Source organism: Pteropus vampyrus, unplaced genomic scaffold (assembly GCF_000151845.1).
Source record: "Pteropus vampyrus isolate Shadow unplaced genomic scaffold, Pvam_2.0 Scaffold1000000425, whole genome shotgun sequence".
Classification (NCBI taxonomy): Eukaryota; Metazoa; Chordata; class Mammalia; order Chiroptera; family Pteropodidae; genus Pteropus; species Pteropus vampyrus.
In genome coordinates, this window is record NW_011914827.1 from 21,353 (window position 1) to 41,025 (window position 19,673).

The window sequence follows — 19,673 nt, forward strand, 5'->3', positions numbered from 1 at the left end:
TCATTCAGTGATGGTCACCTCAACAGGCTTCAAGTGCTGAACTCAAAATAGCGGGCATCCTCACCTGCAGATGTTTCACCCACGTCCCTGAAGTTACAGGGCCACTTAGAGAAGCAAAAATCTCCACCATGATAAAATATTTACTAACAAATGTATTAGTATTTTTTCTTATACAGTCGAATACCACTTATAAAATTGGTCCCTACTCAAATCTCACTTCCTGATGAACCCCAAAGCACCATTTGCCATGTGTGGTGCCAATGGCCAGTCAGTCTCCAGCTGCTCTCTGTGGGGAGTCACTTATGGACATGTGAAATCGTATAACAAGGAACAAGGATATTTGTGTACTTGGCAACAATGTAAGAAGTTGAGATTGTAAAGCGCTGGGAAAAACCGGGAGGTAAATGTTCACATAGCAGTCACTGCACATTCCTTGTAACAGTTTAGCAGAAGAGTTCTGAGTTGTGAGAATCTCATTGTTCTACTAGATAAGTAATCTGGCTAACCTTGATTCTTGACTACTGTCTTTCTTATTGTAATGTTATAAACAGTGTGTTCTAAATAAACTCAGGGACACAGACACAGCTTGATTCTGTGATCCCTCCTGCAATTCTGTCTGTCTTCTTTCTTTTCCTCAGTCCATGCTCCCCCTTTCAGGTACCCTCAATTACTTTGTCGGCTGGCTTCCAACACCTCTCAGATGTCTACAATGCATGTCGGTCATGTAGTGAAACTGTGGGTCTTGCTCTGGATGCAAGACTTCATGAGTAAACAGAAGTGATGCTCAGGTCCCACTCGATCCTGACATGAAACCATTGACATGTGAGGTTTGCAGCAAAGAAAGTCAATGCTGATGAACCAATAGGAACTTCAAAACAGAATGGTTAGAAAAATAATTTACATCTTATATTAAAAGTAAAAAGTAAGCTTAGATAGGCTCCAAGTATAGAGTGAGTACTAATACCGCAAATGGCTTGTGTTTTCTTATGAGCCATCTGACAGAAGCATCCAGAAGGATGAGCAACATGGTGAATGATGGGATAATTCCTTTACCACTTGGTCCAATTAGCTTTAGTAACTACAAGCAAAGAGACAGAAATAAAATGGAAATGTTGCCACATACACAGAAGGGTATGCTTTTCTATCAATAGATTGAAAACGCTTTTAAGAAATAAGATGAGGCCTAAATAGTTTTGAACCCTCTTATGGATCCACTGAAAATCAGATGTAAAACGAACAATGCTATATCTTGATATTGTGTAGTTTTCAAAGAAATTGTGCAAAAAAAAATCAGCATTTGTTCATTCTGTACCCATTCTAAAAACCTGCAAATGGTTGCAAACACATTCAAAAATTAGTGAAATGTGAGATAAAATACATTTCTTTTCTTATTTTTGTTTTCATTTTTCAAACAAAATCTTGATCAAGCATTTTTGGGAATTTTTCACTCTTTGTTAACATTGGCTTCTGCCACATATGGATTCACCCTTTTCCAATTCTTTTTACTTTTTCTTAGGAAAATACAGGTATTCAGAGAAGTAGAAGGAATATGTCATGATTCTAATTCTCTCATCCTGGGTAGTTAGGTTTAAAAGCTGTCACACTGTTGCCACCTCTGCATCATCTATAACTTTTGCTAAAGTATTTAAAAGTAAATCAAGACATTGTGACAGGTTACCATTTGATACTCTAATGCAGCCTTAAAAAAATAAAGTATTTTCCTATACTCTCACAATCCATTATCCTACTTAACAAAATTAACAATAATTCTGTTCAACCCAGGATCTGGCTCCCACTAGCTCTCCACATTTTTACAGGTCAGTGGGTGTCTGTGTACCCACCTACTGGCGGTCAGGCCCCATAGTCAGGCTGGGTTCTTGGGGAGGCCTCTTAGGTGGTTCTGCTACCGGCGCAGAGGTCCTTGCCTCCCTCAGCATACAAATCAAGGGAGTGGGTGAAACAGTTTTGCAGAGGGAAAGACTTATTAAAGCGAAAGCTTGATGCGCCAAGAGAGGAGAAAGATGTGGTTCCCGAGGATCACAGGTCCAGCGGTTTTATGGGCCCTTGGGGTGAGGGGCCACTTCCTTCCCTTTCTCCTTTCCTTCCCGAAAGCATGTTGATGTGGGTCCCACACTGCACCTGAGCAGGATGCCTGTATGCCACTCTGTACCTCGCATGTCTCCTGATCATCTTGAATCTCCTCCTCGGAGGTACATTTTACTGCGATGGTGAGGAAAAGTTAACTAGAGTAGGCTCTTTCCCCATGCGCAGGTGCGACTTAAGGGACTTTCTCTGGCTGCTCCTCTCTCCTGTGATTGTGCTTCTACTCGTGCTCGCTGTTCCTTATTTTGGCGAGGCGGGGCAGGGCGGGGCAGGGCGGGGCGGGGTAGTGTGCAAGGTTGTTGTCCTAGCTGCAGGTTCTGACTAGGTGACTACCAACCACAATTCCACTTACATACACTCTTCATCCCCGTTATCGCCCAGCTCTAAGTAACTGCTCATCTATTTTTGTCTCTATTGATGAGCATTTTATGAAAATTTCTTATAAGTGGAATATTAATTTATGTGATCTTTCGGGTATAGTTTCTTTACTTTAGCTTATGATTTTGAGGTCCATTCCTTGTACAATGCACCATTTCTTTATTCCTCTTCATTCGTGAATAATATTTGATTATATGAATATGCACATATTATTTTTATTTTCACTATGTCATGAGTATTTAGGTTTACTCACTTTGGGCTAATATAAACAGTATTACTATGAGCATTCACCTATGAGTTTTGAGTGGCTCTATGTCCTAGGGGCTGTAGACACCTGGGCGTGCAATTTCTGGGTCACATACTATCTCCATGTATAATATTCTGAAAAAAAAGTCATTTTTTTTTTTACAAAGTGGCTGCACAGTTTTACAATTCCACCTGCAATGTATGAGGGTTTTATATTCTCCACATTGTTGTCAATATTCATTACTATCTCTGTTGTAAAATCATCTTTGAAGGTCGATTATTATCTCCTTGTGGTTTTAATTTGAATTTCCATAATAACAAAGAATACCGAGCACATTTTATATACTCATTGGCACTTTCTGTGCATTCTTTAGAGAAATGTCTATTCGGGTGCCTGTCCAATTTTTTTAAAATAGGTCATTTTTTTATTATTATCTTCTAAGGGTTCTTTATGTACTGTAGATATATAATTCTAAATAAATATATAATTTGAAATATGTTTTTCATCAAGTGACTTGCCTTTTCATTTTCTTCTGCTACTGTTAGAAGAACATAAGTTTTTAAATTTAAAGTGCAATTTCTCTCTCTTTTTTAAAAAAATTATCAATGCTGTTTTTGGTGTAATACGAGAAACCATTGCCTAATGAAAAGTCACAAAAATTAATCCAATGTTCCTCAGTAAATTTATACTTTTAGCTTTTACACTTAAGTGTGTCATCCATTTTGAGTATTATTGGTATTAGGGGACCAACTTCATCATTTTGCATATAAATAGTCAGTATTCACATCACTGTTTTTTGAAAGGATAGTTCTTTTTTAAATTTAAGTTCTTAACACCTCTGTCAAAAACAGTTTTAATAAAGTGTTTATTACTAGACCTGAAATCTACCTGATTGGTCTACATGGATCAGTACTCATGCTAGTACCACACTGCCTTAATTATAATACCATTGAAGTAAGACTTAATATATGTGATTATGAGTCATGCTTTATTGTTTTCCTTTTAAAGATTATGTTGCATGTGCTATTTGATTTAAATTTACATATCCAATTTAAGATAAGCTTGTCAGTTTTTCTAAAAAATATTTCAGTAATTTAAAAAACTGCATTAAATTTGTAGATCAATTTGTCATTATTTTGATCTTATCAATATTGACTTTAATATTGAACATTTGATGGCTTATATTAATTCGAATGTTTTTCATTTATTTATGATATCAAAAAACTGTCAGTGTAGAAGATTAGAACAGCTTAAATTTCTAAATGTTTCTAATTTGATGCCATTTTCACATTTTTTATTATTACTATGTAATAGTATAATTCAATCTTGTATTTTGATTTTGTATCCTGGGACCGTTTTAACTTATTCATTAGTTCTAGTGGATTTTTAGTGAATTGCTCACAAAAATTTTTATACAGGATTATGTCATCTGCAACAAAAAACAGTCATATTTCTTTTCCATCAGGGAGTTTACTGATTTTTTTTAATGTATACAAACATTGCAGTTGTGAAATAATACCAATGGTGCATAATAACTTTTATCATTTTTCTCAGGTTTCAGTTTGAGAGTATTTTGTGAGAATTTGTGTGCCTATATTCAGGAGAGATTATGATCTGTTATTTTGTTTTGTCATAATTTCTGATATTCAAATCAGGGTAATACAGGCCTCATCAAATAATTGGGGAAGTTCCAACTTCTATTTTTGAAAGATTTGGGGATGATTTTGTATTAATTATTCACCATATGTTAGGTAGAATGTACCAGTTAAGGCATTCAGCCCTGAGCTTTTCTTCATAGATAGCTTTTTAATTAATTTAAACAATTTTCTTGTTATAAGTCTTCTCACATATTCTTTTTCCTATATAGATCAAATTATGTATTGATATTTCTTTTGAGTTTAACTGGATAATTTTTGCATATCAAGATATATATATTTTTAATGTGTACTAATCCATGTTTCTGGATCTTTTAGGCAGTCGACATGGAGTAAACAGAAAAAAATAATGCATAAGAATGAGGCTATGGAAGAATTATTTGATAGTCTAAGGTTCCTAGGATGAAAAATTTGACTATGAATTATGCTGCAACAAATACTTATATTTATGGATAGATAAATTAGATACTGAATATAAAATAAATTTTTGAAGACTGCCCTATGAACTTGAATTTCATCAAAACAGCAGACTGAGCCTATATTCTTTATGCAACAATGTTTAGATAGATCATAAAAATTTTAATTTTAAAAAGGCTGAATACAAAATAATATTGTATATGAAGAATAATATGAAAATTTGGAAAATTACAATGTATAATATTCACTGAGCAAATACAATATGTTAGGTAGTATTAAAAGGCATGTACACATAACAGACTTAATATTTAAGAGTTAGAACTATATAACTGATGAGTACAGAAAATGCCAAATTGTCACATATACAATCCTATTAGATGTCATTCAAACCATTACAGATCACAATTGTTTTGGGTATACAAAATATAAATCACTGCAAAGAATGCTAAATGACTTTGTAAGAACGTTTGCCTAACTGGGGGAAGAAAAAAGAATAGCATTTTATAGCAGTAAAGACAGGATGTACATTATTTTCAAATACGAGAGATTTTTTTAAATGACTGGTTTTGGGGCCCATAAAATGTACTTAACTTCATGAAGCAGAAATCCAACAGGCTGCACTGTCTAGGCCCTGCGAAATGAAACTAGAATCTACCGATCAGAATGTAACCCATGACTGCTGTCCAGGCACAAGCAAACTTGGTTTAAGACCATGTCAAGTAAACGATGGATTAAATAAAAGTCCAAACCGAGATTATTATTTTTTTTACAGGTGGGCTGTGGTTAGTTCGGGGAGTAGACAAGGATCTGGGAGTGGGTTTTTAACATGGAACAATCTTTTTCTTTGTTGAAACAATCTGCAGCCAGAGTCTGGACTTTGTTATGGGTTGGTTTTGTTTTGTTTTGTTTTTCGACTAAATTATCAATCTGATAAGATTTGGATCTCCTGTGATGTAGGCAGGAGTGCTCCACCATTGAGGATCAGCTTCAGAGATCTCGCAGAACCAATGGAAGTCAAAACTCAGGTACCCTTAGATGCTGTCGATGGCTCCAGGAAGAGCAGGAGCAGGACAGAGGACAACAAGTGACACGGTGGCTGTGATCCACATGACCTTCCAAGATGTCTTCACTCCCTTTTGCAAACTGAAGTAGAGCATGACAATGACCAGCAACAGGCGGCACATGAGCTCCGACCAGGGAGGGCCCAGGTCGTTGAAGCCATGGCTATCCTGGAGGTGCAGCACCCCATGCCTGGAGCAGGGGAGACAGGGATCATGGAGGGGCACTGCCTCCCCACCCAGAACTGTAACCCAACAGCTGAGATGGTCCCGAGACCCACTTGGCAGAACCAGAGACCCCATCTAGAAGGGCCGGCCCCACCAGCCCCAGCTGAGGGGCAGGGCCCACCTTGACGTGAGCTGGAGAAGATGGGAGTGGCATGCTGGCAGCCACAGAGGACCAGCTCTGGCCTTCAACCTCAGCACCCCCTGCGTTTGGTGCTGCAGGGAGATTGGTGCCTTGGGTTCCTAGAGAAGGAGCTACAGAGGTCAGAAGGAAGGTGTTTGGTGATGCTGTGACCACTGCTGCCCACAGAACGTCCAAGGCCCCTTGGCAGGGGTGAGACAGAGTGGACTCGGAGCAACACAAAAAGACGCCTGCTCTGTTCCCCAAGGATGGCAGCTGACCGCTGCTTTCTGGCTGCTTCGAGGCTAATTCCGCAGATATTGGAGTCAGGATGACTCAAGTACCATGTGGGGGAGGGAGTCCATCATAGGGACAGAATGTAAGGCCACACTGAATGGGGATGGAAGTGATAGCTTCTGGAGCACACCCAGTGCCAGGCAGAACCAGGACACTTCCACACAGTATTTCATTAAACCCTCCTGGTGGTCTGTGCAGAAGGAGGTGGCTCCATCATGCCCACCATACACCAGCTGCCTCTCTGTCCATGGCCAACTGTGAATGAGAACTGACCAAAGCCTGTGGTGCTGCTCTGGGCAGCGGAGGAGCCACACTGCGAAAGGGGCCACCACCGCCCAGGTTTGCCGAGATCCAAGGAGACGATCATGACACATGTGGGAGAATGCCACAGACCCCGGCTTTCCAGACATTCCACAGCTGCAGGCATCATGGTGCCACTTTGGAGGAGGCCAAGTCCTCAAAGTTCACAGTAGATGCATAACAGGCACAAGAGCCCAGCACAGCACTCCCGACCCGTCTAGCACCTGGTACAGCCAGGTTGGACAGCGGGGCAGATGCTGCACCCTGCTGACGTTGTCATCTTCTCTTCTTTATGGGGCACGAGGCTGGCACTGAAGGGAGAGGAGCCCCCCATGCTGTTCCCTGCACACACATCGTGCGGTCTGTGAGATGAAGCCCCGGTTGGCGGGAGGAGAGGCCACCACTGGCATGCTGTTCAGCTCGCTGCTCCCATCTGCCCTTACCGGGGACCTGCCTCACCTGGAATGGACACTCACTCAGGTGAGTCTTTTTTTTTTGTCATGGAAGAAAATTTTATTTTTTCTGATTGAGGATTAAGAACAAGTTTGTGTTATCCAACTTAAGTACCTAATAAAAGTGTTCCTGAAGTTTTCAAGGCTGTCATCTTGATTTATGAACTGTGCTCTTGGCTATCCTTGATTATCATTTATTATAGTGAGTTGTCTTTTTTTTTTTTTTTTTTTTTTAACATCTACTCTGCAGAACTGCCTATTCCCTGGCCATTCCAGAGTAAATAAAAATAACTTCAGCTTTCTGCCAAGACGGCTTTCTCACCGGGCCTCTGCTCCACAAGGGAAAGTGGACCTGAGGGATGCTGCTAGGAGGCAAAACAGTGCAACGGACAAAGGGCCCCTTTCTAGCCTGCACCCCTGGGCCACGATGCCAGGCTCTTTCTCCAACTTTGGCCAAGTGTGACTGGACTTGGAAAGTGGGGAATGACACTGAAAGCTCCTTAAGCAGCTCCTTCAAGAATAGGGCTCGCTCCAAAGGCTAAAGGTTCTTCCTTGAATTCACTTGAGGAGTTTATTTGTGGGATTAACTGCTCTTGGACTCTGATCCTGATGAATCAAAGGAATGGAGCATCAGTGAGAGTTACGGTGGGAAAGGCAGCCCTGCTCTGTGACTTTCCTAGAAATTACCTGGCACAACCCTCCCACTACACACACTAGGAAAACTGAGCGCTAGAGAAATGACAGTTCTCAAAACTGAGAAGCAAATGTCACTGCAACAGAAGGACTGCTAAAAATAAGCTGGGTCCTCTCTCCTCCGTATAAATGAGCTATTTAATTTGTAATTCACAAAGCCTCGCTGTTTACTTCACAATTCAGAGAAAACCAGAGTCCTTCATGAAATTTCTCTGTACATATGTTAATAAGTACAGTTCACATGTCTGATCTTAAAAGTCTCCATGTAGAGATGTCTCCATGTGCAATTTAGTTACCATCACTTTGTTTTGGGACCATTCCAACATACGTGCTTTACTGCCACTCATTACTCTGGGACAGAGTTGCATAAAGGAAGGTGTTCCTTCCCCCAGGTCATCAGGCAGCTGGACAAGGATCCACCGCTTTGGTAGGAATTAAAGATTACAGTTACCTTTAAAGAAAATCTCTTTGAGGCATTTAAAAATAATAATAATAATACAACACAAAGGCCCCCAAGACCTATTTTCCATCACAGGGGAACTAGTCTCTGCAATCTCATGCCTCTTAAGGCATCACTTAGCCATTTTTCTTCCCTGGTGCCAGTTAGTTTTCTTGTTGAGATTCTTTCGCCAACAACAACAACAACAACAACAACAACAACAAAACAAAAAAAAAACAAAAAACAAAAACAAATAACAAATAACAAAAACAACAACAACAAAAAACACATTACTTTGGAACGCAACATATTTAAAGAACTGCTCTATTCACTGTATTGAAGCAGAGAATTAGCGCCCTGTAGCGGGGAATGGCAGACCAAGATTATGGGAATCTTCACTGTAAACAAGATGGCACAAAGGTGCCACACAAAGCAGCCACGTTTCACCAAGGCTGTCATTCCGAGACTGAGTTACAGCACTACGCAATGAAGACCCTAACGGCGTCGTTGAGGCGACTCGGCTCCTGGGACCCACTGGCTTTCACTATCTCCCAGTGTCCTCCCTGTGACCACTGTCACCCCGAAGGTGAGCAGAAACGGAAACGACCCGCTGGAAGGGAGTGGGAAGAGCAAGGCGAGAGCTGCGCTCAGAGAGGGGAGGAGGCGGCGAGAACACAGGACACGGGACCCCTTCCTGCGTTTCATACTGGGGGCGGGGGGAGGGGGGCACAGAAACCCAGAAACTTCAAAACACACCCGAGGGGAAAAAGGCCCTATTGAGTGACTAACGATAACAATTATTTCCGCTGACTTTCAGTGGTTTCGGCTACTCCTTCCCCCACACATGCGTAGGGTCTAAGCGCTCGCCGCCCGGTTTCGGTCTTCGCGTTTGGAAGCTGGGCCTCCGGGCTCGGCCCCGCCGCCCCGGTGCGCACGCGGCTGCCCGGGCTGGCGGCGATCGCACGCTGTAAAGACCCCGGCCTGCGCGCGGGGCCGCGTGTACCCGAAGTCCCCACGCCCGGCGGTGACCCCGCCACGCCCCTCCCGCGCCCCGCCCGCGGGTCCGAGCCGCCCTGGGACCCGTCGAGGAGGGAAGTGGGAACGAGGCAGCACCGCGGGCGGGGGTCCAGCTTTCTGTTCGAGCTTCCCCTCGGAAGGCGAAGGCATGGTGCGACTGCCTTTCCGAAGGACGGCGACGGCGACAGTGACGGCGACCGCGCGAGCTCGCGGGCCAGGCGCGGTGTGCGCGCCCGTGTGAGGCCGGAGGGACGCAGGCGCGCGCCCACATGAGACTTTGAAGTGAGTTTCTGTATGTGAGATGAAGCCTCCAGGATGTAGTTGTCAGAGAAGCAACAGGCTCATCTCCCCCAGACCCATATTTGTCATGTCACCTATAAAAACAGGACAATGCCATCGTCCTTGGTATTTTTCGAAACACAGCTTCTAAAGGGTAGTTTATTACTGAAAATCAGTAGACGAGGAACTTTTGCGTGGGTTGCCTCATTTTTCTAGATTACATTGCTCTGGTGTGTCGTATGGTCTCAATTCTTGTCAAAACAAACAAGTCTTCTAATAACTCTACCTTCACATGAGTGGAATGCATTATGAGATTTCTCAAATATTCCTGCTCGTTCAATTGATTACGAATGGCCTTTGCATGTAATCTTCTGGGGTCTCTGATTTTCAGAGTTGAAACTCAAATATAAGCACTTTCATGATAAATAAAATATTGTCCCCTGTACCAAATATGTAATATATTTAGGTACAGCTCACTGTTTTCCATGGGATACTTTAGAACAGGACACCTGGCATGGCAAATAGAATTCAGGCTGCTTTTTACCCCCTAACTATTTTGCCAGGTGCATTTATAGAGGGCAGAGAAGACACCTTCATTCCAAACAGTTCTGAAGTTTGATAGATGGACTGTCCGCCTAAGATATCTGAATTAGATATGAAGTACCAGGTTCTTGCGGCTCTGTGTTGTGCTATGTAGCCTGTGCTGAGCGACTCTTTTCCTTCTACTGAGAGGGGTGTTCCATTTCACATACTCAGTATTTGACAACCCATTTCTTAGCTTCTGCCATGATACCTGTTCTTGTGTCACTGACCTATCTCATCTTCATTATAACTAACTTTAACCTTAACTGTAATTATGACTGCCACGTTTGTGTTCCTTTCTTAATTAAATATTATCTCAAGTCAAAATGGTCACTTTTATTCCTGTGAATCCCGTCGTGGAGCACTAGCTTAGCCCATTTAGGACCAGCCTGGTGTGTCTCTCGTGTGTCATTTTTGATCCTCAGATTGTCCTCTTTGGGACCACCCACCGCACCGACTTCTGACCACAGTACATTTGCTCCTGCTCTCTTCAACCCAGTCCATTCTGTCATCAGCTTGGATTTTTTTTTTTTAATTTTTAAACTTATTGAGATGACATTGGTTAATGAGATTATATGTTTCAAGTATACAATTCTGTAATACATCATCTGTATATTGCAATATGTGTCCACCACCACTCAAAGTCGTGTCTCTTTCTATCACTATATACATGATCCATTTATTTTCCTCTGCCTCCCCTCACGACGCTTCCCCTCTGGTAAACACCATGCTGTTCTCTGTGTCTATGAGTTTTTGTTTGGTTTGTTTATTGCTTTTGGTTTTACATCTCACATGTAAGAGAAATCGTATGTTTCTCAACTTTTTCTGTCTGCATTATTTTGCTTAGCATGATATTCTCGATTTATCCATGTTGTCATAAATGGCAGCATTTTGTCTTTTATTACGGCGGACTAGTATTCCATTGCATATGTGTACCACATTTTATTTTGTAACCAATAACCCATTAAAGGACTCCTTTTAGAATTTTTTTACTGCTCAGAGAAAGAATAGATCCATCAACCAAGAATCCTATACCCAGAAAAGCTATATAAAAATAAAGAAGTTAAAGACAGTCCAGATACGCAAAAACCGAGAAAAAATATTTAGCAGATCCATCTTACAGAAAATATAATGAGCAGTTCTCTGGTCTAAAGACAACTGACCCAAGTAGTAATCAGAATTCTCATAGAAAATCAAAGAGAGGTGGCTGTCTTTGAGGCAGCTAGCTTGAGGCTGGGAGCATTGAGCTACATGCCATTTTCTGGGCTGCAGAGACTAGTGAATAACATAAGATGATTGATTAATATTGACTAGGAAAAAAAAAAAGGACAAGATGTCTGCTTATGCCTTCTTTGTGTCCATTATTCAACTGATATAATTATTATTTCTAAGACATTATTATATATGGGGAGTATATCTATACAATTTTTTTTATAACTACCTTACTTTGTTTTTTATTTTTATTTCTGCTAGGCTCTTAAATTATAATCTCAATGTCAATTCAACATATTTTATGTGTTTTCCTACATAGATTCTAAAAGTGTCATTTTTACTTTAGAGCCAATAAACATAGATATGTTTTGTTCTGTTTTCTTTGTTCTTTTTTTTTTTTAATCAAATCTACCTAGAATTTATCATGATCTAAGGGGATATAGGAAGACCTAATTTTATTGTCTGGGGTTTATTTCTTGATTTCATAATTTTGATTAACTAACTTTCCTTGGTTGATTAATGATGGTAATGTTGGCATTCAGTAAATTATTGCATGTAAATATAACATTATGACACAAATGCTGATTCTTTCTGGTGTGACCTCTGTCTTTTTATGGATGTAGATAATGGTTTCTGCAGCTGTCTCTACTTTTAAGTGATTATAGCTTCATATTATGGTTTACTATCTGATTATATCTGCCTTTGAAGATTTCACTTTTAAAACCCTTGTGGTTTCTCATGTCCACTTATTTTTCTGGAGAAGCTTTTGAATCAAAGTAGCCGGTTTTAATGATTGAGATATAATTTTACTTTGACTTATAATAAACCTGTGAAGCCCAGAAGTATTAACCGATGAGCCGTTCAGTGTATGTCCCCTTCACTCAGACTGTACTTATATCCTCAGAGAGATATCTCCAGATAAAGCCTTTGCCTTTCCGGATAAGTTTATTCCTGGGTTGTTACTGCTGGGATAAGGTCATCTGATACGTTCATGTTTTCACCATTCTTACCACATATTTCTACCACCTATTTCCCGCGTTCTTCCTGCCCTTGATCTGCCTCCCAGATGACATCGCTCACGTCTGCAAGTGCTTCTCGGTGACAGGCCAGGTGGATGTGATGGGAGAGATCTCAACAAGAAGAGAACACCACGGCGGCCTCAGGAGAGAGCGCCCAAAGAGGACTTCTGCAGCCTTCCCCTCTGAAATCACCCGGCTAGACAGAAACCCTCTTCCACCATATGGATCCTCTTGCCACTATCCAGCTCTTTGCTCCCTGGAAACACCCTGTGGTCTCCATGGTCCCTCACTCCTGTTCCCAGCTTTCAGTGTGCTGTGGGCAATTTGTGTCTTTACATATTTTTAAATTTCCCACTATTTTAGTGACAAGGAAGGGCAGAGAACAATATTGAACCCACAAGCCCTGATTGTCTCTTACAGGGAAGCCTTAAAGATAAAGGAGACCCTCCCCACACTGTCTCGGGCATTCATTAACTTAAGGAGCTCACTTAGAGGAAAGTTTAGCACAAACACCTCCCTCCTTCCACAGAGGACTGCTCCACTGCAGCCAGAGGGACATAGAAGCTGAGCCAGGCTGTGGTCTCTTGCTCACGTCTCAGGACCACAGAGCCCAGGCTCACTAATGGTCTGTGGCCGTAGGATAACTTGCCTCTCCTAGCACAGAGGACAGGCCATACATAGGCCTGGTAAAGTTGCTTTTCCCTCTGGCCTGTGGTGTGAATTCCCAGAACGATGAAGAGCTGGCTTTTCTCATATGACTCCCAGTGGTCTATATCTGGGCGCCTTCTTGCAAGTCCATCCCTTGGCTATATGTGTTGGGAAAGATTCTCTATCGCTCTGTCCTCCATATCTTATCTCCAAGAGCTGTCTCCAAAAGATCAGTATTAAAAAAAGGAGGAACCCTAGGTGAAATCTGCATTATGTCTTTTCCCTCAAGGACACCTCCGAAGACATTTTAAGGATGAGTGTAGGAAATAATTTAGTTCTTAAAATAGTAAATGTGACAAAATAAAAATCACATTTCCTCTTTTCTGTATACAACATAAAACACAGGGTTATATTTAGCTCCCAAAGCTCTACTGGGAATGGGGTGGTAGCATGTGCCAGTGCCTACACAGAAAGTTCCTTTTTATCAGCTACTCAAGCCTCTAGGGATAGAGAGCCATTTAAAGGGAGCATGTAAGCAAAGCATCACTCTCATGGGTGCCAATGCAGGTCCGAGCGTGTGCCGGCAATCAAAGAAAGAACAGGCCTTCCCTGGACCACCTTGTCAGCTGAGTGAACCCAGCTGAGGTCCTGTGGCTCTCAGTTTCTTCATGTGAAAAATCTAGATAGTGAAAACAAGACTTTGGGTTTATAATGATGATTTCATTTATAAATGTGTCCACAGTGCTTGGCACACTGCCTGATGCACTCAATAAATGGTAGTTATTACCAGCATTGTGATCATCACTGTTTATCTTTTGACTTCGATGTTTCTACAGTACTTCACTTCTCCAGGGACCAGAGGTCCTTGGTGTAAAGAAGCCCTCAGGGTGTCTGGGTGACTCTGAGAAGTTCGAAAAGTAAATATCAAGGAGCTGAAAAGCACTCCTATTGTTCAAATTTGTAATAATTTCAAAAAATATATAAACAATGACAATATTGGATGATCATCCATAGAGTGACATGTCTCTGAGTCCTAACTGATATAAAAAAATTTTGAATAGATAAATGTGAGCAATGAGTGTTTTCCTACAGAAAAAAAATATTAATAAGTATAGAGAAATTAGAGAAATAGAACATCACTACTAGGCACACAACTCTGTAGTAATTTTTTCTAGCAACTGGGCAAAAACTTAGGAGAACCAGTATTGGCACAGCTTCAAAGCCTCACCGTCAAGATCTATACTAATTACCCTGGTGGAGGTGGTATGCAATGGTCGTTCTGGATATATTTTTAGATGAGAGCTTCTCAAAAGCACTCTCCCTGCACCCCGTTCCCATCTAGTTTTTGCTCTTATGGAGTCTGGCCAATCGAATAACCTCAGGGTAATTCTCATTTACATCACACTAAAATCATTGAAACAAAAAATTACAAAAACCAAAGGCTTGGAATAGAGTAAAAGAAAATGTTTAAAGTGAACACACGCAGGTAAACATTTGGACGAGTGTATTTTTCACAAACATCTGCGGTCTTGCCTACCCTCTGACTCATGTCCCCGACACCCAAAAACACTTGTTTGTATTGCTCACTCCCCACCCCAGCAGCTAGCATTGTGCCTGGAACATAACAGGTCCTTATTTGGAAAATAAGCAAACGGCATCCTGAGAGTGTAAAATGTCAAGGAATGCAGGGGATAGTGGCATTGACTCATCACTGAAAAGGGATAACACAAGAATGACATTAAATTGACCTGAGGTCTATTTCATAGCAGCTAAGGGACATCCACACCTTTCTGCCATGTTTTCTGGAGGACACAGGTAGAAAGAGCTGGTTTGGCAGCTCCCTGCCCAATCAGCATATGCCCTCCTACCCCTATCTCTCGGTTATCATAAAGGAGTTCTTGGAATCCACATGTCAAGCCCAAAAGGAAAAAGCAGGGGGTTATGGAAGAGGAAAGAGGTGATGAGAGGATCGGGGTGCTGTAAAAGAGCCACATCTGCCTGCGATATCATTTGCTGGCTCTCCCTGGTATCACATAGGCTAGTCTCGAAAGCCACAGAGAGTAAATACATGCAGCCCCTGATCCTATAGCCACAGCACAGAGACTCAATTAGACAGAGCACAGATGCTCTGGGTGTCACATCTCATTCCATTTTTGGGAACTGCCGGGGTGACAAGCCTCGACGCTGACTGAAGACCAGAAGTTGGGCACAGGGCAGCACATGGGTGTGCCTGCATAACTGGCTTCAGATTTTACAGAGATGACATGTCACCCTTCAATCTCTCTTTCCCCATGTGGGTCAGCTGTCTAATGGCACAAGCCTATGGGACAGGTGTGGTGTTTTTTAGAAAATTTCCCACCATATTTTACCATCTTTTTAGAGAAAGTCCACACCATTTAGGAGCTCAAAAGCCTCACACAGGTCTGCAGATGTCTTCATATACTCAAGAGGCCAAATGTGTTCTCTCTGCCTGTAGTTGGGAAGCAGAATCTATCGCTTTCAGCTCTGGCCATTGGCACTGCCACCTGCTCCCCATAACAGACCTCATAGGCCCCAAAAAGGCCCTCTGAGCTTTAGTGACAGGTTATCAAGGGGTACTGCTAAGAGAAAAATGGCAACCGGTGGGAAAGGTCATTCTGCCTTTCTTTGTTCCCAGACAGGTGGGTGTCCCCAGTGAGGCTTGAGAGGTGGTTCACAGGCAGGGTCACTTGGGTAGCTCTCTCTGCCTGACCAATTCCCTCTGGCCTCTCTGGGCTGCTACTCCTCCTGCTGTATTATTGGATGTGCCCACCTTGACTGAGCCTCCCCAAGAGCCTACCTGCCTTCCTCCTCTCTCCCGTGTGTTCCCAATGACACCACTACTGGTACTAGAAGTGGGTTCCTGCCCATCTCACTTTCCTGTCACTTCCATCTCTGGGCAGAACCTCTCCTGGTTTCAAGCCTGGAGGAGGTGTGGTGCTCCGCATCCACCAGACAGGAAGCCCCACTCCCAGCTTCTCACTGTATGATGTTCCCTGTGCCATTGTCTCCCACATTCACTCCTGCTGCAGCCACCTCAGACACCTGCCAACATTGTCTTGACATCCAGAGCCACACAATCAGCCCAACTACCCTCACATACTCTCGCCAGCCTCACCTTCCCACTTCACTCCTCCCACTAGCCCGCACCCTGCAGGCCAAGACTGCCATGGAGCGCCTGTTTATGTCCCCCAATCAATACGTTGAAGCGGCAGTGGGACAGCGTTAGGAGCTGGGGCTTTGGGAGGTGATAAGGTGTGGATGAAGGCAGAAAGGTGGAGCCCTCAGGATTGGTGCTTCGAAGAGGAAGGGACCCAGGGAGAAAGCGGCCATGTGCCAGACAGGGAGAAGGCCCTCTCAAGAACCCCACCATGCTGGCACCCTGAACTATGAGAAATGTGTCCCTTGCGTAAGCCCCCTGCCCTATGATGTCTGTGATGGCACCTGAGCTGCTGAGGCAGAAGCTTCCTCTTGCAAATGTTCTCTCCTCTGAGCCCCTTTGTCCCTTGCTGGACTCCCAGCTCCACGACCTGCACACTCACCATCCAGGCTACCCTAATCAACTGAGCCCATATACACCAGGCCTTCCCATTGTCAGTGGTCAGCATGTGGAGCCCTCCCCCTATACTGGCCTGGAGAAGAGGCACAGAGCTGCCCCCACCTGGACCCCTCCTGTCTCAATGGGGGTAGGGATTCCAAAGGCCCAGCGAGTCTCCCCTGACCCCAGCTTCTGTGCCTGGAACTGCAGCTGGCCTGACCACCATAGCCAAGAAAGGTGTTTATCCCTTCCCACCCATATCCTCAGGGTCATATACCCTTTTGTTGAGACAGTGCAGGCAAAAACCTCTGACTGTGTTTCTCTGGCCATGAACCCGTGGAGCATCCACCACTCAGCCTCTCTCTCTCTCTCTCTCTCTCTCTCTCTGCTTTGCCACAGAACTCATAAACTGCCACAGAACTCATAAACACAGGTACTCCTGAACACATCCTTTTTTCTGTCTTTAGGCATAATTACCAAATATCACTGTCACCCTGGGATTTGTGGTAGGAGGTAATGCTGTGCTGGGAGCTTCCTGCCAGGCCACCCAGCCACATATAGCGGCCTTCCTCCTCCCACCTTTCACTTTCATAGAACGTGGAAGTGCGTGGAAGGCGATCCTGAAAGCTTCACTTTGCAATTTCTATGGATTCAACATTCTATTTTTCCAGAATTTTTCAGAGGAGGAACAATTCCACAGCCTAGGGAAAACCTCTCAATGCCTACTGCCTATCCAGTGCCCCATGGAATGCAGCAACCTGTCTCGTCAGCCCTTTAAATTTTAGGGGCAGTAAGTGGAGCATGTAGGGTTTGGAATGCAGGGATGGTCACTGTGGGATTTCCAGACTGGCTCACAGCTCTGCACCCACTTCCCTTCCTGGAAATGGAGATGACCTGGGCAGTTCAAGTTCTGCCACTGGTGTGCTGTGACCACCAGCCTCGTCCACTCATCAGGTAAAGACAAGGATCACCTTCATCTGGCCTGCTTTGTGAACCTGGTACACAGACACCTCAGTTCTCTCTTATCTCTGCCCAGCAGTGAGGGGCAGTTGTCCAGGCGATCAGAGCCAGAAGAGGTACAAGGCTTGGCGGTAGGTACTGCCTGTTGGAGCTTTCTTCCTTCTCAGGCCTCCTAGGGCTCATCCATCCAGCTCATCCCATGCCCAGTCTCACACTCTTCCTGCTGCTATGAGAATGCCTCAGTTTGCTCAATTTGTATTCATGGCAACCCCAGAATATGCTATGCTCATCTTGCCTCCCTTCTGCCCTCCTGGCATCTCCAGGCCACCTCAGGCAGTATCTGTCTGGGGCCCTACCACCGCAAGTCCAACACCCAGAGATCCTGGGTAGTGGGCACACAGTTGTTAATTGAATTTTTCAGTCTGGATCTGTCCCCAGAAAGCCTTCAGCCACTCAGGTAGAGGTTGGGTGGGAATCCTGCTGGGCCAGCAGAGCCTATGCATGAACCTCCTGATAGTTCAGGGCTCACCATAGTTCCTGACTGAGCCCCTGAAGATTTTTGTCAGGAAACATTCTTCCAGTTGCTTTGCCCTGAGTCCCTGGAACTGCCAACTGTCCTGACCAAACCTAGTGGGTCTCTCGCAAATACTGACTGCACCATTCCTAGGACTCCTCAGGTAACTTACCTTCCCTCATTGTGACATAGGGTCCCAAACTTTGACCCGGTCCTTCCTGTATGTACCCGAGGGCCCTATCTCCTTGATTAGCCAAGATTCACTCACCAAATAAGGGGCTACTATTGACCTCCAGGAACGTGAACTAAGGGCAACATACCCCAGAGAGTGGAATCCACTTCTTGGTTCTGCCAATTCCACAGAATACGAGCCCCAATAATCTTCCTCAGAAACACAAGTCCTCAGTAGTCTTGGATACAACTAAGACCCAGGGTCTCACAAACCCCCATACCCCTTGAGGCCACAGGACCTACAAGGAGTCAACCCCTTTAAATAATGTAAGCCCTGCCAGTCATCTTGTAACACCCTAATTTTACCAGGAAAGAAGCCAAACAGGAGATATTGGTTGATTCACGATCTCAGGGCAGTCAACAACAAAGTTGTTCCCACCCCCTGCACACTCCTCTCCCAGTTCCCGTGGAATGTTTAGCACCACACTGCCCTTGGTTTGAAAGATTCTTACTTCTGTAACCATTACACCCAGATTCACTTGTCTTAGCCTTTGAAGGGAAAGATTCAAAGAACCTCAGTGTCAGCCAATACACATGGATGGTGCTCCTTCAGGGCTCCCAGATAGCCCTCGTCTGAATGGGCACCATAAAGAGACCTCAGGGACCCTAAGCTAAAAATGACACCTTATTTTAATATGTGGTTGACTTCTTTATTGCCATTGAGGATCTCCAGAATTCTCAGCATAATATTGTGAGAGCATTATATTGTTTGACTGAGAGGGGTTATAAGGTATCTCCTTCAAAGGTCCGAATCTCCAAAAGCAAGTTAAGTATCTCAGATTTATCCTTACACCCAGGGCCGAGTGCAGGATCTTCACAGGAAACAGGCCACGGTTTCCAAGCAGTGAGAAGGAGCTGAGAGGTTTTCTAGGAATGGCAGGTTCAGTCGCCGTTTGGGTCAAATTTTGGAATAACTGCAGATATCCTTCATGAAATCTTGTAGAGAGAAGTGACGGGCCCTTCTGTTGTAACTCTCTGAATGTCAACAGGCACTGAGAGCTTAAAGGACACCTTGTACAGGTGCCAGCCATGGGCCTCCCTGACCAAAGGAATCCCTTCCCCTCACTTGTTCATGGGAGGTCAGTGCAGGCACCAGGAGTGCTGGCTCAGAAGCTGGGGCTTCCCTGAGGCCATAGCTCACTTTCTCAAACAACTGGACTTGGATACCCTGTGGTGGTCCTGTTGCCTAAGGGTAATAGCAGCCACTGCCCAGCCAGTGAAGGAAGCTTCTAAGTTAACTGCAGGATAATCTTTTGAGGTTTGCAGGCCC

General features: G+C 43.7%; 1 long non-coding RNA gene across 1 annotated transcript; it reads right to left on the minus strand.

The window, feature by feature from the left end:
* Nucleotides 1-556: 556 nt before the first annotated feature.
* LOC111735411 lies at nt 557-18,667 on the minus strand. Its single transcript, XR_002778770.1, has 3 exons — nt 18,658-18,667; nt 8,861-8,864; nt 557-693 (listed from the first exon to the last, which is right to left on the minus strand). It is a non-coding gene; the product is annotated as an uncharacterized LOC111735411 (long non-coding RNA).
* Nucleotides 18,668-19,673: the final 1,006 nt, after the last annotated feature.